The 22404-nt window shown below is 36.1% G+C and overlaps 1 protein-coding gene across 15 annotated transcripts in view; it reads right to left on the bottom strand.

Annotated features, from left to right (window-relative positions):
• The window catches only part of LOC105831519 (lachesin), a 268879-nt gene that overhangs the window by 225271 nt on the left and 21204 nt on the right, over positions 1-22404 (bottom strand). Inside the window, exons 1-2 of one of the 15 annotated variants that reach the window (XM_036284109.1) lie at positions 5535-7026; positions 3890-4328 (exon numbers count right to left, since the gene is read on the bottom strand). The exons of 5 other annotated variants lie outside the window; for them this stretch is intronic. The gene's annotated coding sequence lies outside the window, so the exon portion shown is untranslated. Of the gene's footprint in view, positions 1-3889; positions 7030-22404 lie in introns of those variants that run through there. 9 more of the 15 variants (XM_036284110.1, XM_036284113.1, XM_028190386.2 and 6 more) reach the window with 9 other exon arrangements.

Below are 22404 nucleotides of genomic sequence, written 5' to 3'. Positions count from 1 at the left end.
ATGCAAACTAAAGAATATTAATAATTAAAAATATCTATAAAATTTTATAGCTAAAATGTTTAATATAATCAATTATAAGAATTTGATTGGCATTTTCCGGTTGAATCTGTAAAATTTCTAATTAGTCACAAAATGTCTCTGTGACTAATTGTATATAAAATTATACTGATTTAATTAAGTAAATTTAATGTTATTATCAATAATTCTAATATATTTTAGAAAGGAATTAATATTGCTCATTTACCAATTTTATTTAGAACAATTTTAACTCATCCATTTTTCAACAAGTAAACTAATTGAATATACTCAATTTCCAAATTGTGCAACCAGATTACAACGTTTTATTATCAAAGTATCACGATAATTTTCTATTATTTTCTATATTAGCTATTTAGTAATTACGTTAATAAAGTACGAAATTAACTTGTATATTGTAAACGTAAAAGTAACCGAAAACGTCGACACAATTGCCTCCGTGAGCCAAGAGACAGCTCCGGTCATAACGAGTCCGCAATGTTCGATACAGGACGGCGTCTCTATTTTCTTTACGACGGACATTACTTTTATTATCCATCGTCATAAAAGCACGGGTGAGAAAAACAGCCGGTGCAGAAGAAACGTTACAACGACTTCTTGCTATACGACGCGGACGATCGCCAATATCCAACTTGGTATACTCGTCCACCAAAGCATCTCTTTTTTCTTGTTTATCTTTTATCTGGCGATTAGCGACTATGACATAATCCATGAAAAAGCCGGACGGAAGCGATATCAAACTTCAATTGGCTATCTTATACACCAACAACAAGACAACAATTTCTTATAAGTACACAACGCGGTAGAGTATTTCTCTTTTGAAAATTAAACATTTTCGAGAATTAAAATTATGTTTATGTACATTGTTTGTTGGCAATTAACGAAAAAATAGCGTTCAATTTAACTTGTATAAAAAAATTTCTCGAGATTTCCATCAAAATATTTGTAGATAAAATCGCTTTCTATATATTATGTTGTAGACAGCTAAATTGATATTTCAATTGAGAGTGAACTTTTGCATCCAATAGCATTACAGTCGAGTAAAAAGTTGCTAAAACTTGTACGATTGTACATCATCGAAATTTTTCTATAGCCATCGGGCGTGTACAGAGCAAGAATAGTATCGAGTCGATTGAAAGTTTACGAGGTGAGGAAAGTCCGCGCTTTCGGTGAACGCCTGTAGAGAAGTGACTCGCAATAAACGCGGGTGCAGAAAATAAACTCCTCGCTAAAGTTAAAGGAGCGCCATCGCCGATGCGATAAATCTCATTAATACGCACGGTTTAAGCGGAACGATATATGGCAGGTAATGTCAACCAATTAATAAAGCGTTACGCAATTTCGAAAGTGCTACTAGCTTGTAATGGTTTTAGCTTATAACAAAGTAAATTGTATCTTAAAACATACATGATGCATCGATTTGTTATCAAAGGCTTCATTTTCTTTAAAATAAAATCTATACATCTATAGTTTTTTTACTTGTATATTATATTAATCTCAATTTAATATCAAAGATGTTTGTTTTATAAACAAAATATGTGTGTGCAATTCCATTAATTTTATCCGTATGAAACATTTATTTATTTTATCCGTGTTAAACATTTATGGATATAAATCTAAAATTACGTCAGAATATCAATGTGTTTTTGAAGTCCTACACGATATCGTGATAAAAAATTTCACGCTTTACACGATAAGATTATCTTGCCGACAAATCTAAATTTAATTATCGAATTAATTCCCGAATTTTTGCGACATTGAACATCGGTGCGCATGAAACGCGCATCCGGGGAAAGCGTAATGCGATGTCTCGGGTCTCATCATAAATTTTCGGTTACGGACAAGGGACGTATAATTGTGTATGTTATGCTCTTGATATCAGTCTCTTTCTCTCTCTCTTTTGCTCTCTTTCCACAATTCCGTATCACGGCATCGAGGCTTCGTGGACGCACAAAACTCCACGACAAATCGTAAACGCAAACGCGCCGACGCGCGCAGAACGCGACAAAACATTCGTAATTGCATTCCGGAAGTGAGCAGGTTGAAAAGCGGCCGGGCACGTATCCTCGGTATCGTTTTGTAGCCTCGGATAATTGCTGACACGCGATCCGAACCACCCTGTGGCGTGCATGCACCTGCATACTTAGTCACATACGGAATTATCAGTATGCTGATACGTACGCACGGTCACGACGCACGACATAATGTACACGCAATAAAATTAGAAATATTATCACTTTTCCTTCGCTTTCAATTTCACAAGAACGACCCGCTTTACAAGTTTGACATTGATCACCCGAGTTTAAGAAATGTTAAAAAACACGGTAAGATCAATATGTGTGTTGCAGAACGGAAGCAGACGAAAAAACTTGTCAGAAAAAGGTATTTCATTTTTTTTAGTATCTGTCGTTATATTTCTGTAGATGTGAACCTTTCTTAGCGCAATAAGCCATTCTTTCGGGTATATAACATTCATCTTCCCAAGTAAAACATCTAGTTTCACTACGGGATTGTATCTCTTTCTAGAATTTTCCCGCAAAAATGATTGGGAACTCAGTCGCGCCTCGAACAAGTCTCGGGGACAATCGCAGCTCAGCTCATTTATCTATTATTAAAAGTTTTTAACTACCGGCGTCGAGCGGCGGCTGCGGACCACGTTAAGGCGACGAGGACGAGAAAGGCGGAAAAACGATAAGAAAAGCACAAGGGGGAAAAAAAAGCCTGCAAAGAGGGAGATGAAACTCTTTCTTTCACGGGAGTTTCTTCCGAATACAACGAACAACCATAAGAATGAGCTCATTCAGATCAGCATTTCTTAACGAGGAAAGTTGCAGTTACTAACGGGGTTTGTGTACACCGCGACAAACAGGATCTCGAGATTATAGAAACTCAACGACCGTAGGCTGTTTTGTGCAAGTCAAACGAATAGAATACTGCATTATACAATGACGATTCATATTTGAAATTGAAAAGCGCAAAAACGCGGTAACATGTAAGCATTGATATAACACGTGTGCATTGTGTGTGCTTATTTCCAACCAATAAAAGAAATGCACGAATACACCACTCAATCGACAACAACACATACATCTTTCTAGCTGTACAAGAGAGCTCTTCGGCTGGAGTACCAAAGTACTCAGCCGAGTACCAACGAGAATCGTTTGAAGTCATCACAAGAAAACGTCCGAATGGTGTGAAGAAAAAGACAAAAACAGAGAAAACGCGAGCGAATATCATTGACATTACGATGACATTCTTGAAATTTTAACTAATGAGATTTTTCGCATAAGAAAAATGATAAATTAAAATATGTCGAATCTGATATATTCGATTTTAATAGCTGATGAACGTCGAAGTAATCGCCTTCTAATCGATGGTACATTTATAATACTTTATTGAAACGGTATTATTATTATGTAAATAATGATAATCGATTAGGGCGATTACTTAAACATATAAAACTATAATACTATTATATTATTATATATAATACTTCATATATATATATATATATATACACACACGCACGCGCGTGCGCGCGCGTATACACATAAATTTAGTTAAGTTATCGTAGATTGAGGAACGTTGTAAGTTATTTAATCGTGACATTTTGACTGAACGCCCTACTAAAACTAAAAGTGGTTGGAAGCGGAGGAAAGCCGGAAGGTAGTAATCGAACGAACGGAAGCGAATATAGTAACGCGGCAATAGTACTCCATAACGCTCGAGTAAATTTAATAAATAGGCACTTTCGAATTACACGATTGGATTGGTCTATAACTCTTTCCGGTCGCAGCACCAAATCGCCGATACGTTAACCCCGTATATCCCCCGGACGAGAGATAATACGTACTTTTTCACGGAAGTCCGTGGATTCCCGGGGACATATCGTCGACGATCTTCGAATCACCTTTGACCGCGCCTCCGACTATCGATGGGTCGACGGTGCTACCAGTGCGATGTCCGGATGTCCGTGAAACATTTGTTTCACTGCACTTATGCGACGGTCTCCTCTCGTCGAATTACAAAATCGCGTAGAAAATCACCGTTGTTGTCAACCGTTGTTGTTTTCACCGTGCTAAAATGGATCGGTGTGCCGGAGCACTCCGTGCGTTATTTTGCCCTCTGGTATTTTTCAATTATGTTTACGGACGGCGACGGGTTTCGTCGGACAGAATGAGTGATTAGCGCCAATAGCATCAACGGTGCAGCCGCGTGATTTCTTAGTGTTCTTGATAAAAAGAGCTTAAATCCATTTACATTACTTGAAAAATCTGTATATGTATCTGTATCTTTAAAAAAAGAAACATACGAAACATTTCTAAATTTAAAATATTTTCTCAAATCTTTTTTTGTGTAAAATCTGGTTTATTGTAAACTAATAGAAATAAGAATTCAATTGTTTTTCTTTTACAATTAAAAAAATAAATCTAACTACTTTAGGCCTCTTTTACGATCATTAATAATATCAACAAGAAAAGCTTCCGGACGGATACCGTCCGGAATCTATCTGTATTTTATCTAACTGGAATTTAAAAAAAACAAAAAATATGCGCAACTGATCAAATTATTCTAACAGTTATCTCAAAAATAATATCTCAACTCTATCATTACCAATATCCTAATATTTAATAATATTCTTGGATCCGTCGAAAATATTTAAATTTTGTCGCTTCTCCCGAATAGGAGAATATTTCTGCTTCTGCACTTTACACCGAGCGGCAAAGATTTATCGGCGTAATCATGCGTACGGTACACGCCGGTGACAACACGATTATTCGTGGCTTCTGATCGGCGACGTACGATCGATTCGGAAATATTATACTTCCGGGACAAGCGGTCGCCGAGCAAACGATCGTCAATGTACGTCATAAATCTATCGAACGATCCGCACGCCACCGGATTTCGTACGAATTCATGCTTGAGCCAAACGGGTGTCGAATCGTTAATCAATGCCGAGAAAGAGAACGCAAGTTTCTTTTATAGCATAAGAATTGCGCGCATCAGGCGTCATTATCACGCGATAACGTAACAGCATAAAGTACGCTCCGTTATTTATTAATGTAGAAAAACTGCCTGAGGATGGTGACATTACGATAGTAACATTAAATCAAACGGAAACGCGAACGATATTCAGTAAATCGATAGGTCGTTGAAATTACTCACGATTGCGTGAGTAATTCTGAAAGCGATTCAGATCCAAGATTTGACATTGCTAAAACAACGATAAAGGCCATTCTAGTTCTCGAGTATAAATGTCACAATAATATTTAAATAATAGTGTCTTGCGTTACATAAATTTTATAGAGAAAAGCTTTTATAACGCAATAAAATGTACTAAACGTAAAAAATAATGAATTTTCAAAATAATTAAAACTAAACGCAAAGGCTAACAAATAAGCACCGTTTACGTTTACGGTCAATCGCCAGAATCGCGAGAAATTTCAATTACGGTATAGCTGCAAAATCATTGATACATTAGCACATTGGATACGAACGTATTGATCAAGATTATGAATTCGGAATCAAATGTCTGTCAAGAAAACTTTGAGATCACGTGACCCGTCAACCCTCGCCGTCGTCAGTTTCAAGTTCTCCAATCTTCCTCTACACATTGCTCGACATGTAACACGAGAACATACCCGAGCGATGAACCGATCCCGAACTTCTTTTTGCCCTCGGAGCGACAATCGTTCCGAGAGAACAAGAACGAAGAAAGCAAGAACTCGTGCTGCAACTTGTCCCGGCTGATCACGCGCGAACTTACGACAAGATCCTACGTCGGATCCTCCCTTGGAAAAAGAAGAATCGAAAATCGCGCACCTGCGAAACTCCGGGTATGAGAAACAGAACCCGATCTCAATGCGCCCACTCGACGAGGACTTCGGAAAGTTCGCCGCTACGTCGAGTCGGGCCAGTTCTTTCTTTTTTTTTTTTTTTCCCGTCGCGGTAAAACCCGAAGCACCCCGCACCAGGCACGTCGAGGATAACGCGAACCGATCGGACTGACGACGATCGGACACGACACTCCACGACAAACTTAACACATCGGCATCAGGGAAACCCCTTCAGCCACGCCGCGGCTACTGCTGCTGAATGCTGGCTGGTGCTGATGGTGGTGCCGGTGCTACTGCTCCACATCGCGTATATACCGCACGATGAACACGGACACGCGCGCTCAACCCTGCGCGAGCGCAATGCCGGCGACGATTCCGGCAGTAGGGGGTTTGATGCCTGCCCCTTCGGAAGATACTTTTACCGGCGGCGCGTCTCGTTCTTGCGCAAGAAGGCACGTAAGAATCGGCTGCCGACCCCACAAGAATCGTCAACAATAAAGAAGAAAGGTAACAATATAAGACCTTATTTACGAGGGTTACTTTACGCCTGCAAGAATAACTGAAAATGTCGTAATATAAGTGTCGTAAAAACACTTATCAAATATATCTACCAGTCAAGAATTAATCGCTATCTAGAAAAATGTTTCATAAATACAATTTCTTAATTTCAAAATTTGTTAAGATTTGATTTTTTTTTTAATGATTACAAAATTATTGTTTAGATAATGCAAAAAATAAATTCTTGCAAGAATAAAGGAAACTTAATAAAAGTTATCAATTAGTATAATTAGTGAGTAATATTAAACTTGTCAATGATATAATGTTTTCATTATTTAATTAAAGCTAAAACGTTAGACGTTATAATTATATATATATAATAATTATAAACTATTGTGAACTGTTCTGATTAAAAGCAGGATGTAAATTAATAATGATTGACTCGATTGCATATATCTGCAATACAACAACGTTTTTCAAATGTCATTGGTAATTTTAATGTTATATATATACACTTGAAAATTTAATGTTCCGAATATTAACGTTCGACATATTAAAATTACCAATAACATTTGAAAAACGTTGTTGTATTGCAGGTATATGCAATCGAGTCAATCATTATTAATTTACATCTTGCTTTTAATCAGAATAGTTTATAATAGTTTATAATTATTTAAATAATAATAATACGCGTTATTATTTAAGAAAGCTTTTATTTTTACTTGTCAATATTCGTTAAATTAATTTCCTGCATATTTATTTTTAACAATAACCATTTTAATCATAGTTAAATAGAGGAAAATTGGATTAAAAAATTTTGAATGGAATAAACAATTTCTACAGAATTATTAACAATAACGAATTTCGTGTATGGATATATATATATTAATATAAGTCTCATCATTAATCATTATCGTTAATATAATTAAGGCAATGATATCAATAAAATAATAATTATTTCCAAAAAGGAGATATTAAAATTTAAATATTCAAGATTTACACATAATATATTATTAAGGAAATAAAAGTAATGATAAATAGGTTTGTATTATAAAATTATGTGTTTTATATAAGGTATGCGTTTTATTTTCCACTTATATTCCTACTCGGGCTCCGAAAATTATTGCGCATCGGTTGCTAGGAAATCACTATCTCCGTAATTCCCGTCGCTGTCTCGAGATTGTTAAATAAACGAAGGTACGAGGAGCGATGGCGAAGCGTGAGACAACACCCCGTGACGAGTATCGGCAAAGAAGCGGAAGAATTCCGAGAAACAGAAACATCTGACGGGAGTCGGTAGCGGCAAGTTGTTCGCCGTGTATAACCAGCGAGATCAAACGCATTCACGCACCCCAGTTTCGTTTGACGTCCATCGTCTGGAAAACGCTTTCGCTACGGGGGCTGCCGCGGAATCCGCGTCTTGACGTCGTCTCCTCGTGGCGCGGTGTATGGGATTTGCTGCCGCAATATCTTTCAGTGGGTACATATACACAGTAGTTGCTGCAACGCTGTGTCGGACGCACGTTGCCGCCTCCGTAGTTTGTGCATCCACGTCGACACTCCCTCCCTCGCCCAGCCCAAATCGAGCGTTAGTCAGTCATGAGGAATTCTTTGATACCTATCTACCTATCTACCTATCTACCTACCTACCCACCTACCTACCTACCTCGCGGGGAAATGTTTCGCCAACCACCGTTCGCGAAATTCCGCGAGATACCTCCGGGACGTGTACACGTGTATGTATACCTACTCGGCGCGCTAAACGTGCGTTTACTGCAATCGGAGGTCTTTACTGTAAACAGATCCAATAAGCGCAAGTATGCACCACAATCCAGCTGTAATAACAGGGAATGAGATTACATAGTTATTTATGTAACGACAAAAGGGAAACGACGTCTGCTGCAACGAAGACAGTAACGATCGCGTATATACTTTATCCACGTAAGCAGGTTTTATTATCTGAACTTGCGGAACCATAAACTTGGTCCTCAATTTTTGGAAGGACGCAAATTTCTGAAGAGATCTTTTTCTTTTTCTTAAAAAATGATTAATTAAATTATGAAAATCACACAATTTATTAGATTTTATTTATATATAGACCTGTGCACGTTTTAATGGAGTATATATTCCGATCAATGCTGCATAGTAGATTCATAAATAAGTGCCTTTAGCTGTAATCCCGATCGGGGGAAATGTATTATCCATGAGAAAGGATAGAATTACGTGTAAATTTCAAATGGCAACGATTATCCAGGTTGAAAGAGACTCGAGATCGAAGAAGACATTGCTGCCACCATTTCTGACTTCTCGTATACGAAATGTACGGGTCTTTTACAACGTGCGCGGTCAGTGGCACTCTATTTACCCGGGATTCTCCTCAACGGCGCTATACTCGGGAAAAGGAATTTGTGTCGTACCCGCAGAATGACTCGACATGTACCGACCGTTTCGTATACGATGGCGGATTTATTCGTTGTGTACGAGGGATCTCCTTGCGTGGGAAGTTTAGGTGAACGCGCGACCAATAAAATAAATCTTCCCGCAAATTGAGCACCTAAATACGACGAAATGTTTCTTTACCTGCGTACTCTTCTTACATCGTGCCTCTACGTGTAATCGACGAATTTCATTTTACATCACAGAAGTCTTGCAGAGTCTTTGACTAACATATTTGTAAACGGAAATAATTCGATCAATAATCAATTAAAAAAAAAAAAAAATCAACGAGTCGAAGCGAATTACAAAAAAATAACAAATTTTTCTTTGACTGCCCGCCGATGAATTCACAAATAAAACGAGTTTTTACCTCGTCGAATAATCCCGGCCGATGTTGTTAAATCCGCGCGACTTTATCGGACGGTAAATTCTCCAGCGTGACAGATTTCTTAAAATATTTTCAATATCGTCGGAGCAATACATACACATATGTATGTATATAGGATATATATATATATATATCATATAGGATATATATACATACGTATATAGCGTTACCTCTAAAGCGCTTCCAGGACACCCCGCAGTGTAAAGTTGAATTTTCCGAGGATCGACAGTGGCGATCGAGTTCATTCATTCGCCCACACGTTCGATAATGTATATATCTATCGGAGTTCCGTGTCAAAACGATTCTCCCGGGACACCTACGAGCAACGATCGTCTTTGTATACGGATACTGCTTGGACAAATTGGAAATGTAGACGTACTTAGCGATAGCGCGCATTCGCTACGACGAAAGATAGAAAGTTCAGCGGGGAAAAAATTCAAGAAAATTCGCAACTTTAATTGGAAGATGGGGATTCCACTCGCGCGTCTTGGCGCGAAAAAAATACGAGGCTTTTTGTAAACTGCGTTTTTAACTAGTTAAACAGCGTTAACTATTCATCCAGAATAACGCCACGATAACTTGGCGTAACGAGGAGAGATGCGCGAACTTTGCTTTCTTTCGCGCGAAGGGAAAAAAGAAACTCTAAGACTCTCCGAATGCAAAGGAACTGTATTTAGAGTGACGGCTGAAATGGCAAAATAAACTTCTACCTTTCAGCGCTTCATTCGCGAGGCCTTAAAACGATCGCGCATTCGGTTGTGTTAGCTGGTCTAACTGATTGCAATTATTTCCTTACAAAGCAAATTGCCTGTCACGAAATCGTGTTAGAACTTACTACACAGAATCGCATCAGGTATGCTAGAAGCACTTCGAGACACTTCTCTCGAAATGCCGCGTGCACACCTGTCTCTATGTCTATGTTCGCAATGCTAGGTAATACCAATTTGTGACACGTAATCCTTGGTTGCTGTGCGTATCGCGTGCACACGCGCACGGATGCAAACATCCCGGGGCCGCATACACGCGCGCGACAACGGAAGATAGAAAAGCAGAAATCTCGTGCCCGTGTGTAGACATGTTACGTGGACTACTGTGTACGTTCATGTGTGAAACGAAGCTTTCAATTCGACCAGCAAAGCACACAGACCGTAGTAACGAACATCGGGCGAGGCTCCGTCACGGGGTCCCAATTAAATTCCGAAAGTACGCCCTATTCTCGGATGCACGTACGTGCGAGCCGAAAACAATCGGAGATAAGACGGCAAGAAATAATGAAATGTACAGGAGACGATGAGGAAACAGCTATAAGCACTTTTAAATGAATGTTGCGCTTCTCTACATTAATTACAAAGCTCCCAATCGGACATTAATACTGCGTAAATTATAGAAGAATATTCAACTAGATATAAAACAAATAAGTAATTAAAATATCGTGCTTAAAATTTAAATGAAGTCTATCCATTTAATCCAAGTTATATTAATCATAAAAATTAATACTGTTCATAATCTTCACGATTTACAACAGAGTTTTCAAAAGTTCTCACGAATTTAAATAACATTTATTTTACAAGAAGCATTTCCGATTAAATTTTATAATCTGTTTATCCTTGTGAAAAAATCGTTACACTTGTATAAATAAAATAGAAAATAAAGTAATCCCTTTTTAGCTTAAGTTACATTTGCACAAGTATAACGATGATCGCATTACCTCATTCATTTTAGAAGTTCTACCACCTCCGTTGCATTCAGAAGTATATTTACAACTTCAAATCCGGCTAATCTGCTTATCATTTTGATTTAGAAACGTGTTGCTATTTTTTTTTTTATCGTATAATCTTGTTCGCGAATTTCTTCCTTTCTTTTTCGATCTACGTAGAACGCGCCATTTAAATCAATTTAATGGACAAGAATCGCTCTTTGTAGCTCGTTTCTCATTTCTCGCCAATACTCGATGCCCACATTCAACGCGGTTAAAATCTTCCCCAATAGAATGAACTTTCATTACCGAGAGATCCACCTTCCCTAACTGGGCTTTCATTTTCTCTGTTCCTCAGACACATTCTCAATTCTGTTCACCATCTCATTTACGTGTACTTCCCTATTCATCCAATCATGAATGACGGAATTTTAGGAAGAATAGCACTGTCGAGTAGCATATCTAACACAAGTACGTATATGCGATTATTTAAGAAATATCATAGCCTTAATCGTATTGAATAGTATTTAGACATATATCATAGAGTACATTTTTTTTAAAGAAGCAATTGTCATATTTTATTCTATAAAATTAAATGAGCTGCTCCTTAAACTATTAATAAATCAATTTAAAGTAAAGAGTTGAATTACTTGTTGGATAAATATCGTTAGTTAATTTTAATCAAATTTTATTCAATTCAACTTTCGAGAATTCATAAATTATGCATTAATGAATTCTTAAAAGCGTCGCATTTAAATAATCAATATTCAATAGTGTGACCATGATTGATGTAATAAATTTTATTTCGAGAAACGCGTTAATAGGCAAAAAATACATTGAGCTTGAGAAGTTTCTGAACAGTGAAAATTTGACGGCAATGACATTCTGCTCCTTCTGAAACACATTGTAACTCCGTCATTAAACCTAAAGGTGCTAATAACTACCCTTGCGATTAAGATTATCATGTATTCTAGGAAAGTATTTACGTCGCTTACGCGAACGTACTCGTGACTGTCTTATAAGCGAGATTAGCGCTATTTCACAGTGGTATTAATAACTGAGAACCATTTTAACGTCGAGTTAACGCAGCGAACAATTATGATTTTCGTCTGACTTCGCTTTCCTAGAAGCTTCTCTTAACCCTGTTCCCCGCACCCTTCTGGCAACTGCTTCCTACTCTCCCCCATGAAGCGCTTATCTTCCACAATGCATCTTTCATAAGCACAGCTATTGGCTGTGTTAGTAGCAAATGCGCAGCTTAAAACGTGTATGTTGGCATTAAGAAAAGCGCACGATAATTGCACAGCATTAACCTTTCTGTTGCATATAAGTCTCTCTCTCTCTCTCTCTCTCTCTCTCTCTCTCTCTCTCTCTCTCTCTCTCTCTCTCTCTCTCTCTCTCTCTCTCTCTCTCTCTCTTCTCCCCCATCTATCTATTTATCTCTCCTCCCTCTCTTTTTCTCTCTGTTTGATCCTATTTACTTTCCGAACAATATGTTAAATACATATTGAAAAAGAGAATCTATCCACGTTTTTAGTAATTTTTGTAAAAAATTTAATTTATTCAAAAAAAGTTATTCTTTTCGAAACTTAATCGTCTTGCAGTTTTATATTACAATTTAAATTTATATAATATTGTTATTTCTATTATCTATTAGTCTTTAATTATTGTAAATATTCATCATACCGATCAGAATTAATCTTGAAGTAATTTAAGAAATTAAATAAATTATGCGTTTTTTGATAATTTAATGTACAACATTTTTGCACAATTATTACGTCCTTATTTACTATGCGAGAGTGAAAATAAAAAAGCTCTGTGAAAATAATATTTCTTTAGTATCAACATCGACGAAAAAGAAGTAATATAATGCTGAGTCAACGGTATAATGAGGAAACAAAACAAAGCGGAGCAAAAACGGAATTCGTTACGTGTAAATTACATAATGTGCAAGGCGAACCTGAGAACAATCTGTGCGTATTATATCCTTGTCGTTGCTAGCAATTAACACCGAACAGCGAACTCGCCGGCGACATTATTACATAAAATCAGTAGCGCTGCAAATGAATACTTTTACTATAAAGCATCCCGAGCCCGGAAAAAAAACTGCTCGAAACGATTTCGCAACCTGTTCGGGCTGCATCCACCGGAAGACGCGACTTGGAAATATTTAGACCGCCTAGGTAGCCTCGGCGAGCCAACTTAAACTGGATCCGGTGGGACAATAATTCTCCCATGAAATAATTAGCTGATATGATCTGGAGAGATAGGCTGTCCCGCCGAGACAAAAGAATGTTAAGCGTTCCATTACGCGCGAGCTCTTCTATTTAAACCATTATTTTTTATATCACCTCGTAAATCGTTTCTTCATCGCAGAAATTTCTTAAGAAGCATATCCTGCTCCTGCGAACGAACACCAGAGAGAAAGATGGAATCGGCGACATTCAGTCATACATAAGCTCAGCGGGATTATCTTATCTGTTAATTATCACTTAGTTCCTTCATATAAGTTTAAAACGGGTGCTCAAGTTTGATAATAATCGAGTAACAACATTGAATGTAGAATCGGCATGTAAATCTCGAGATTCATCAATTTCTGAAAGAGAGAGAGAGAGAGAGAGAGAGAGAGAGAGAGAGAGAGAGAGAGAGAGAGAGAGAGAATTGAAATAGTATCATAAATTATTAATTATATATATGTATATATTTTTTTCTTACATATGTATGTACATCTTTTTTGCGAAATCAAATCGAAAGATGTGTCTGAATTTCAGAGCAGCTTCTTTACGAGGCAGATCTATCGCACCGGGCGTGATCTCGATATAGACAGTTGAAGCTAATAATGTGAATTAAGATTCAACGCGCATGCCTCCGAAGTGAAGCACGATCATACACTCTAACACGAGCTACCCAGCCACGTTGAAACCTGACGCCCCTACTAAAATCCGTGGCTAATTTCAAACGACCCCTTTACCTTACCCGCGTCTGTTGGTTACTACCGTGGTCATCTAAAATTTCAGAAGTGATATCCCACAACGAAAGCATGGATTAAGGACATTGCCTACAAAGCTGTGCATATAAATGTGATAATCTAAGGCAGATTGTCAGTCGTACAAATTTTACAAGTAAAATAACATGTTTTTGTTAACAAAAATAGAACGTGTACCAGATAATTTTACTGACAAATTTTTACATTTTTAATTATTTGATATTTTTAATCATTTCTCTAACACGATGTTTCTAAGAGTTCATATTTATTACATTATATTTATTTGTATTATATTATAAGATAGAAAGAGGTAAAAATTCTTTTCCTATTATATTCATCTGTCTATCATGATTATTCCAGATTCAATTTTTTAACTTTGATTGACTAATTGTTACTAATATTTTGGCAAAATTATACAATGTAACTTGTATGGTCAGATGCAGAAACGTTAATTTGGGATCTATTCAATAAAACTGAAAGGCATTAAAGAGACAAAGGCAAACGCGATTGCGAAGAATTGGGAAAATATCAGAAATGCGATAGATATCGACAGACAAATTTTTTACTAAAACTCTAAAGCTCCGCTCCGATACCGCCCGCCATCATGTACATGTCCTGAAACGTAACGAGTTTTACGCATCGCCATGATCGCAAGCAATATCTCCTAATAGGCAGATCCAGGCTGGAATGTTAACGATGGCAAGAGCAACGTTCGTTAATTATTTACAAGTTTACCGATGCATCGAGTGCAGCGCAGCGTGAAGTAAAATTGACACGATACGGGATATATAATTAGCGAGTATCTGGTACGGGCCAATTTCTTCGTTACGAAACGATGATTTATCGATCCAGGCGACAGAAGTCACAAAAAGCCAAGCGCTTTGAAAAAAAAACATCCGCCGATTCTAAAGAAAAGCATCGCATTCAGGTAGAAATTTGCGGCATGCGCTTTATACGAGTAACGTTTCAGTATTCTTTAGTTATGAATTTCGAAAGAAAAACCTACACACACTATTTTTTTCATCATTTTACCGATATAAAATTGATTATATGAAAATTTAACTAAAGTCTTTGCCACATGAAGTACGTGGTGCATTTTATGATTTGTAAAGTTATGTAAAATTCACAATAAATTAATTTTTCAATTTTTTATAAAATTTATAGATAAGTGGTATAAAAATTGACTTTGGATTTATGAACATGAAATAATAACTGATGGATGCAAATGCTGCGGCGTAAACAACGAGAAGAAATTTTATAGAGAAATATCACATGATAAGAAAATCTACGATTACAAATCTTGTCATTTTTGAAGATATTTTCGACAGTATAAATCTTGGGAACTTGGAAAGAATGCGAAGAGAAGAGGTTTTTGCAAACATTAAGAAATTAAATAATTAAATAACTTCTATGTCTGAATATCTTAATTCAAAAACGACAATACAACAAGACTATGCTAGAATTTCATTGTAAAACGTGGAATTTTTAAAACGGAGATTTTTTTATCATCCCGATTTCGTAACTTCTTCGCGTACAACCTTCAATTTTTCCAATTAATCTCATATATAACCGAAGCAAATGTATAAGATGAGGGATTGGAACTCGTTGACTACTACTTTCGGAGCCAAGCATCCTGTAAAAACGACAATATTAAACAATATATATATATATATATATATATATATATATATATATATATATTATTCCTTCATCCTTTTACGCACGCTACATGTGAAAGTGAAATTGATGCAACTGTAGATGACACTGCGAAACAAAAAGAATGAAGTCAAAAATGCACAGCACTGCAGGTTGTGACGTAGTGCTGAGGTAGTCTTCAAAACTAAAAGGCTGTGGTGGCTGCTGACGGTGTTCTAAGTAACAGATAGGTCTGGGTAATTGCTTCACTTAACGAGAAACACGTTCGATCCTTGCGCTCGTTCCCTCCGACAAAATCCAATATTAACCGTCGTGCTGTTTGATATAGTTCAGTATATTCCGCGCCGCGTGCATTTTGCAGGCTCTTTCGACCCCCTCGTTTGTCTGTCGTGTGCCCTTCGTCGGTTCAAGGGCCTCCTCTAACGATGTTCAAGAAATACCTCAGCGGGCAGGCACTTTCCACCGCGAATGTAGTACAATTTTTGAATATTTTATATGACTCACAAAAAAAAAAACTTTTTCCGCGACGCAACGTCTAGATAATAACTATGTGACGGAAGCATTATATCAGATGCGTATCACGTACGTTTTTCATCAACTTTCATAGAGATATCCGTTATATTCGTGATATATCACTTATATCAAGATTTAATGACGTTGCTCGAAAAATGAGAAAAATCGAATGTCATAAACTCCAATATGGAAAATCCAATACATTTCAATTGCTTTCTTTCGGTATTAGTCATTAATAATGAAGACGAGAGCGGAAATATAATTATCGTAAATTAATCAACGTGAGAATTTAATGACAATGAGTTTCGATTTAACACGTAGAAAGGAAGGGAGAGTTAAAATGCCATATTTAATTCAATACCCTATAAGGATAAGAACGAAGTAACGGTACGGCGGAGCACGTGAAGGAAGACCAGTTCCTGACAGAACGATCTTCGAAAGCACTAGCACTTTTTCCTCGAACATAGTAAATACTGAAAGTGGAGACTACCGCAGGGACTTCGGTTGGTACTCCAGTGAGTTGTTCCAAAGCCCTTCGCCATCTTTTTTTCCGCTACCGCCGCCGCGCCGTTCTCGTGCGCGGCGACCACGAAGGAGTCAAGAAAAGATTTTACACTTGGACGGAAAGTAGAAGGCAACGCTGGTACGTACGTTAGTTTTGTTGAACCAACGGAATCCTTCTGTTAGCACTTCTTTCACCTTCCGATACGTGTTACGAGTAAAAACACTCGAGAGGGTTACATTCGCGTGCTACTACTTCATATCACGAACAATGATCGATGCTGGAAAGAGTTGCATAACATAAGTGTACAGTGATATAAATACATCATTTACATATGCTTTTCCTAATAATGCCTGGTTCTATTTCATCTGCTTTCCTGAACTATTCGTTTCGCTTTTAAAGGAATATAGAATTAAATCTCGTTCTAAATCTCACTTTTATATGTCAAATTAAAATGTATTTAAAATAAGTAAAAAACAATTTTCCATATATTTTTCTCATGCATATGTCAATTAACTCTTTGTGTCACAAATTTTCGTATCAGCTCGATTTCTTTAAAACTTTATACTCGAAAATTTTTCAGATCATTGATTAAAAATTAAAAGTCAAAATTTTTTAATTTAAAATGATCAATCTAATATAGTGATTCAATAATTCAAAACTTTTTTAATTTTAATGAAAATTACGTAAGATTTTTTAAGAGTCTCATTAATTTTGACCTTTTTAGATTTATTCTTGGTTGCTGAACAATTCAACCAATCTATTCCTTTTTTGTCCATCATTTTAGTTCTGCCATCATTATTGGAAAATATTGAGAAGAAAATGTCTTCATCCAACATTCCTTGCATAATTAATTGAAAGATATTCTACTACAGAAATAATACAACATTCTATAATTATTCATTGTATGACTATTCAAAGAAGGATAGAATTTGTATTAAAAACAATTAGTAGTTTGATCTCTTATAAATAAAAAAAGCAATGTATTTCTTATAGATATTCACATTATTTTGTCCCTGTACTTGTTAAAAGCATATTTATTTTCGTTCTAAAGGAGAGCAACTTTATGTTCGGCGCAATATAATCGTAAAGAAAGCGAGAAAGAAAGAGCAAAGGTTACGAATTAATTCGCATCCTCATTTAATGGCCTAATGTATACCTATACATGTGGTCAATGACAGGCGCGTCCGTCGCAACTCACATCTCTATGTACGTGTTCATTAAAATTCCAACAACACGGCGATCTAGCGCGATAGATCACCGTAAACGATCGAAATTTGTGTATCCTTACTTGTACTTGCCGCACGAGCGGACGCGTGGACGTGCGCGCTCACATGCGGGACTCTGGAAACGCGAAACGCGGCCGCTGGCCTATGTATACTCCTGAAGAAGATGAACAAGGGAAGCACGGAATTACGAAACGAGGGTGAAGGGACGTGGGGCTTGGGTATGAGGGTAGGAGAAAACAGTGGCCTCCGATACGAAACGGGAGTTCAAAGCCTCGACCCCCGCAACAACGCGTCTAATTACTTGCTTCCTGCCTAGTGCGCGGCACGGTGAATTTACATCTTGTTTGTTCAAGCAGCAGTAGCGGTGTAAACGCCCCCGCTACTATCACCGTTCAATGTAGATTGGATACTGCCTATAAACAGGCGATTGCCTTTGACTCGGACAGTCCGGTCTCAACGAGCGGCAATATCTCGCGCGAAGAGGATCATGTCGTATTCAGTAGATTACTTTGCGGACAGCGGAATAAATGTAAGATGAAGTAAAAATTTTAGACACCACAATTTTTTTTCTTTCTTTCAGAAAAGTTGAAAAGTTCGACATGCTTGTTTTAAATCACACAATTCGCGTACATCGGAATACACGCGGAATATTGACATGCAAAGAAATATAATCTATAAAACCATATGTTCAATTTTAAATTGTGATTTTGTAAAAACAACGAAAATATACAAAAGCTTCTAGAAATTTAATGACTATATCCAAAACTTTACAAAAGCAATTTATAATGTTATTTTTAATATAGAATAGACACGCGCGAGAAAACTTGGGTATCTTAATCGGAATCCTAAGCGGCCGCTTATAGATCCTTTACTGCACTCAATAAAAATGCATAGCTGCACTTCCGAGGCATCACCACTCTGTCCCTGGATAGCTAAGTCGACCCCGACAACCTCCTCCGTGCTCGTATTAAGGATAGGTTTACCTCGAACCATGTGCGCTTTCAGTATTGGATACCGACGTGAGACGAATACAATTTAACCCGTGAACTAAGACGAAGAGACAGTCGAACAAAGATCCCTTTAATACTTTTTCAATCGATTAGGAAACAATTAGTCCTTTAGAATTAACTATAAAATTAATTTATTATTGACAGGGCTTTGAAATTGTCATTTGCGCGCTACTCTCCATATATTATGGCTCGCAAAGAGCAATATTAAATATTTCATCAGTACGATAGCATACCATCGGGAAATATTATCAGCAGGCGCAATGATATGGATATTGCATGCTCTGTAACGCGTTCAATAATGAAAATCCATTAAGTGTTTGTATACAATAGGTGTTTATGTAATCTGTATCTTGAAAACGCTTTCTGAATCGATAGCTTTCATGCCGTCGAGTTATAATTGCCTTGCGGTATTATATGCATTATGATTTTTTTACGAAATATCTCAAACATGTGGACGCTTATAATAAATTATTCATTATTATCACTTTGTTGAATGTATAATACATTGCAACAAATATTATCCTTAAGATGTCAGAGATTTTAAAATTTTACAATATAATAAATAATCTCGCATTAATTACTTTCATCTAATAAAAAATTTAACTTATGACTATAATGGAGGTAAATTAATAATAATTTACATTTAATTTAATTTAATAACTATACTTTTCGTAGCTTTTCTTTAGTAAATACACTTTAATTTAGCTTTAATTATTTTAAAATAAAACAAGAATAAATTAATGTAGTTATACATTTCCCAAAATACAATTACATACAATTCTAAAATTACATCAGTCTAAAATCAGTCATACTTTTACATTATTTTATAAAATACAGAAGTTATCCCACACAAATTAAATAGAAATGGAAATTTCGTAACAAAGAATATTGAAAAAATTGTCATTAACATTATTAGAAATTGATAATTGAAGATAATAATTGTTGTTAACAATATATTCAGCGAGATAGCGATTGCATGTTTCGATGCAAATCGTTTCGACGCTCCCAGCGTCAGACATATCACAGATAAGTGTACAGAATTCATCATCTTTACATCTGTCAACGTTTTTCAGCCTCAGCTACGTTTTACTCCAGAGTCTGGAGTCGAGACCTTTCCAATCCTTAAGGACATTGGACGCTCTTAGCAGATGCAACGTCCGTAGGATTGCGCGCTCGAGCGCGAGTGTCTCCTATTTTTGTTCTTTTTTTTTGTCCTTTTAACAATCCGAGACGTCCAAAGAAATCCTCCCTCTCCTCCCTTTCTCCTAAGTGCTTTGCAACCAGATGGATCATATCAGTCCGTATTCATGTTATTGTTCGCCATCAGCGAACGTATTACATAAATAACCTGCACGTAATGTTTGACAGATCTCAGATATTACTCGCGTACAACTTGACACAAAAATTATAGCGCATATTCGACCTTGATACTCTTCGTTATAAAATCGCATTTTTATTCGATTTGTGCGGGATACCTTACAGTTTTATATAACGTAATGCAAAGGTATACTCTAGACTGATATTCTTTCAAAGGACTCCCCGGCTAAGCCAAAAGAAGTAAGTAGCAAAGCTCTGCACCAACGGTGTAATCAGGATAAAAAGTTCCGTCGTTTCACAAAGACACTCCTTGTATATTTAATGTAGTCCATACTTAATTGCACGAGCGTAAGAATCTGACGTTCGGCAAATAACGAGGAGATAAAAACGGCAAAATGTAAACCTTGTTTATTTATTATGTTTTATATTTTAAACTATTTTAATCTCCTAATTTAGTATGACTTTTCACAGGATTAAATTCTTATATCCGGAAATTTTCGATGCGAGATGGATTACGAGTGAACTTTGCTACAAAATTTTTCAAAGAGTTGCCAAGTTTCATAAATTAATCGTCAGAAATGCCATTGGACACATTTAGAATACGTTCGTAATATGTTGACATGATTTTCAAACATGATACATAAATTAGGATTAATCAGTTGAATGTCACGTCTTTCTCGCTTCCTGAACGCGGTCGCGGTATCACTCTGCAATATTCCACGTGCATAACATAGAAATCAATTTAAATAATACCCGACATGACACACGTATACCCTCACACACGATATCCTCATTATTATCTAATTCAGCGATATTCGAACATAACAATGCACATGATGCACGCGGAAACGAATTCACGAAACAATTTCACACTAGCGAGAGTCTACGATGGTCGATCGATACAAACCGCGTTCGCACACGCGCGATTTATAGGATCCGCGTTGAATTGAAACGAACACGGTGCAGCTCCAATAATGTTATGAACGTTTATCGACATCGCGACAGTTCGTATAGCTCAGCCACGATAGCTTTAACGGTAACTTTTCTGATTTCCCAGTAGCAAACAGGTCGACGGTCTTAAATCACACCAGAAATTGGCAAACAGTTAATACTCGATTCACCTTTTGCCTTTGGGAGAAGCGATTGTTAAATAACAAGAGCTGAAAGACAGAGAGGAAGAGAGAAACGCAATACGTGCAATACTGTAATTTTTTATATCGACAAATGCAATCCAAGGTTCTTTCAATTATCGAGCCACATGAAAGTTGTTTACCAAGAATGTTTGATAGAATAAAAAAAATGTGCTTTGAACAATACGTGCTAAAAAATGATTATTACCGATACATGCTATTTTTATTACAATGTTGTCTGCGTTAATGGTTCGATTAGTAACTATATAATAATCTCTGAATACTCTCTCCCTCTTCCGCTCTCTCTCTCTCTCTCTCTCTTTTCCTTTTGATTCAATAGAGATATTTAACTTTTTAAAATTCTTATCAAACAATTCTTATAATACGAAAAAACATAATTTATAAATATTTATATTACATAATTTAAAAGGTAATAATTTTCAAATTTTAATTTTAACCTTAATTTCATATTTTATTGTGTCTAAAATTTTAGTAGTCAAACTTTTATATATTTTATCGAAAAATTTATCATCGAATATTGATATAAGACATCTTCAAAATCCGTAAAAATTTGAAAAAAAATTGAAAATAAAGTAACTTTTATTTTTAAAATAGTTTAATTGTACACCAAGAATCCAAAAATTATTTTTTGTATCAAATATCTACAAATATAAATATTCGATTTTTGTACATTAAGTCAAGAAAATGAAATTTATAACTGTTATCTTTTTAATTAATAGTATGAAAATATAAGACTAGATGTTCAATCAATTATTCAATTACATAATACAAATTAAATAATATACGTGGTATATTAAATATAATAATATGTTCACAGTTTTAACATAGTGCAAGCGATACATGTTTTACATAAATAATATCAGCCATTATGTTAATATTCATTTCCTAAATTTGTCAGTAATCCAATTTTTGTTATTCAGTAATAGTGGCACTGTATTATACGTCCGATCTATTAACATCGTTTCCAATTAATGTTTGTTAATTAAGTTCCGTGAATTATGATTTATTCACTTGCTTAATCATCATATAGAAATACAATCGATCAACAGATAAAATAATATATGCAATGAATGATGTGTGCTCAAAAATCGGACTATACATACTTACATGCTACAATACTGTAAATATTATGCATATTAGTTAAAAATT

Source organism: Monomorium pharaonis, chromosome 3 (genome assembly GCF_013373865.1).
Source record: "Monomorium pharaonis isolate MP-MQ-018 chromosome 3, ASM1337386v2, whole genome shotgun sequence".
Lineage (NCBI taxonomy): Eukaryota > Metazoa > Arthropoda > Insecta > Hymenoptera > Formicidae > Monomorium > Monomorium pharaonis.
This window is presented reverse-complemented; position numbering and strand designations above follow the sequence as displayed.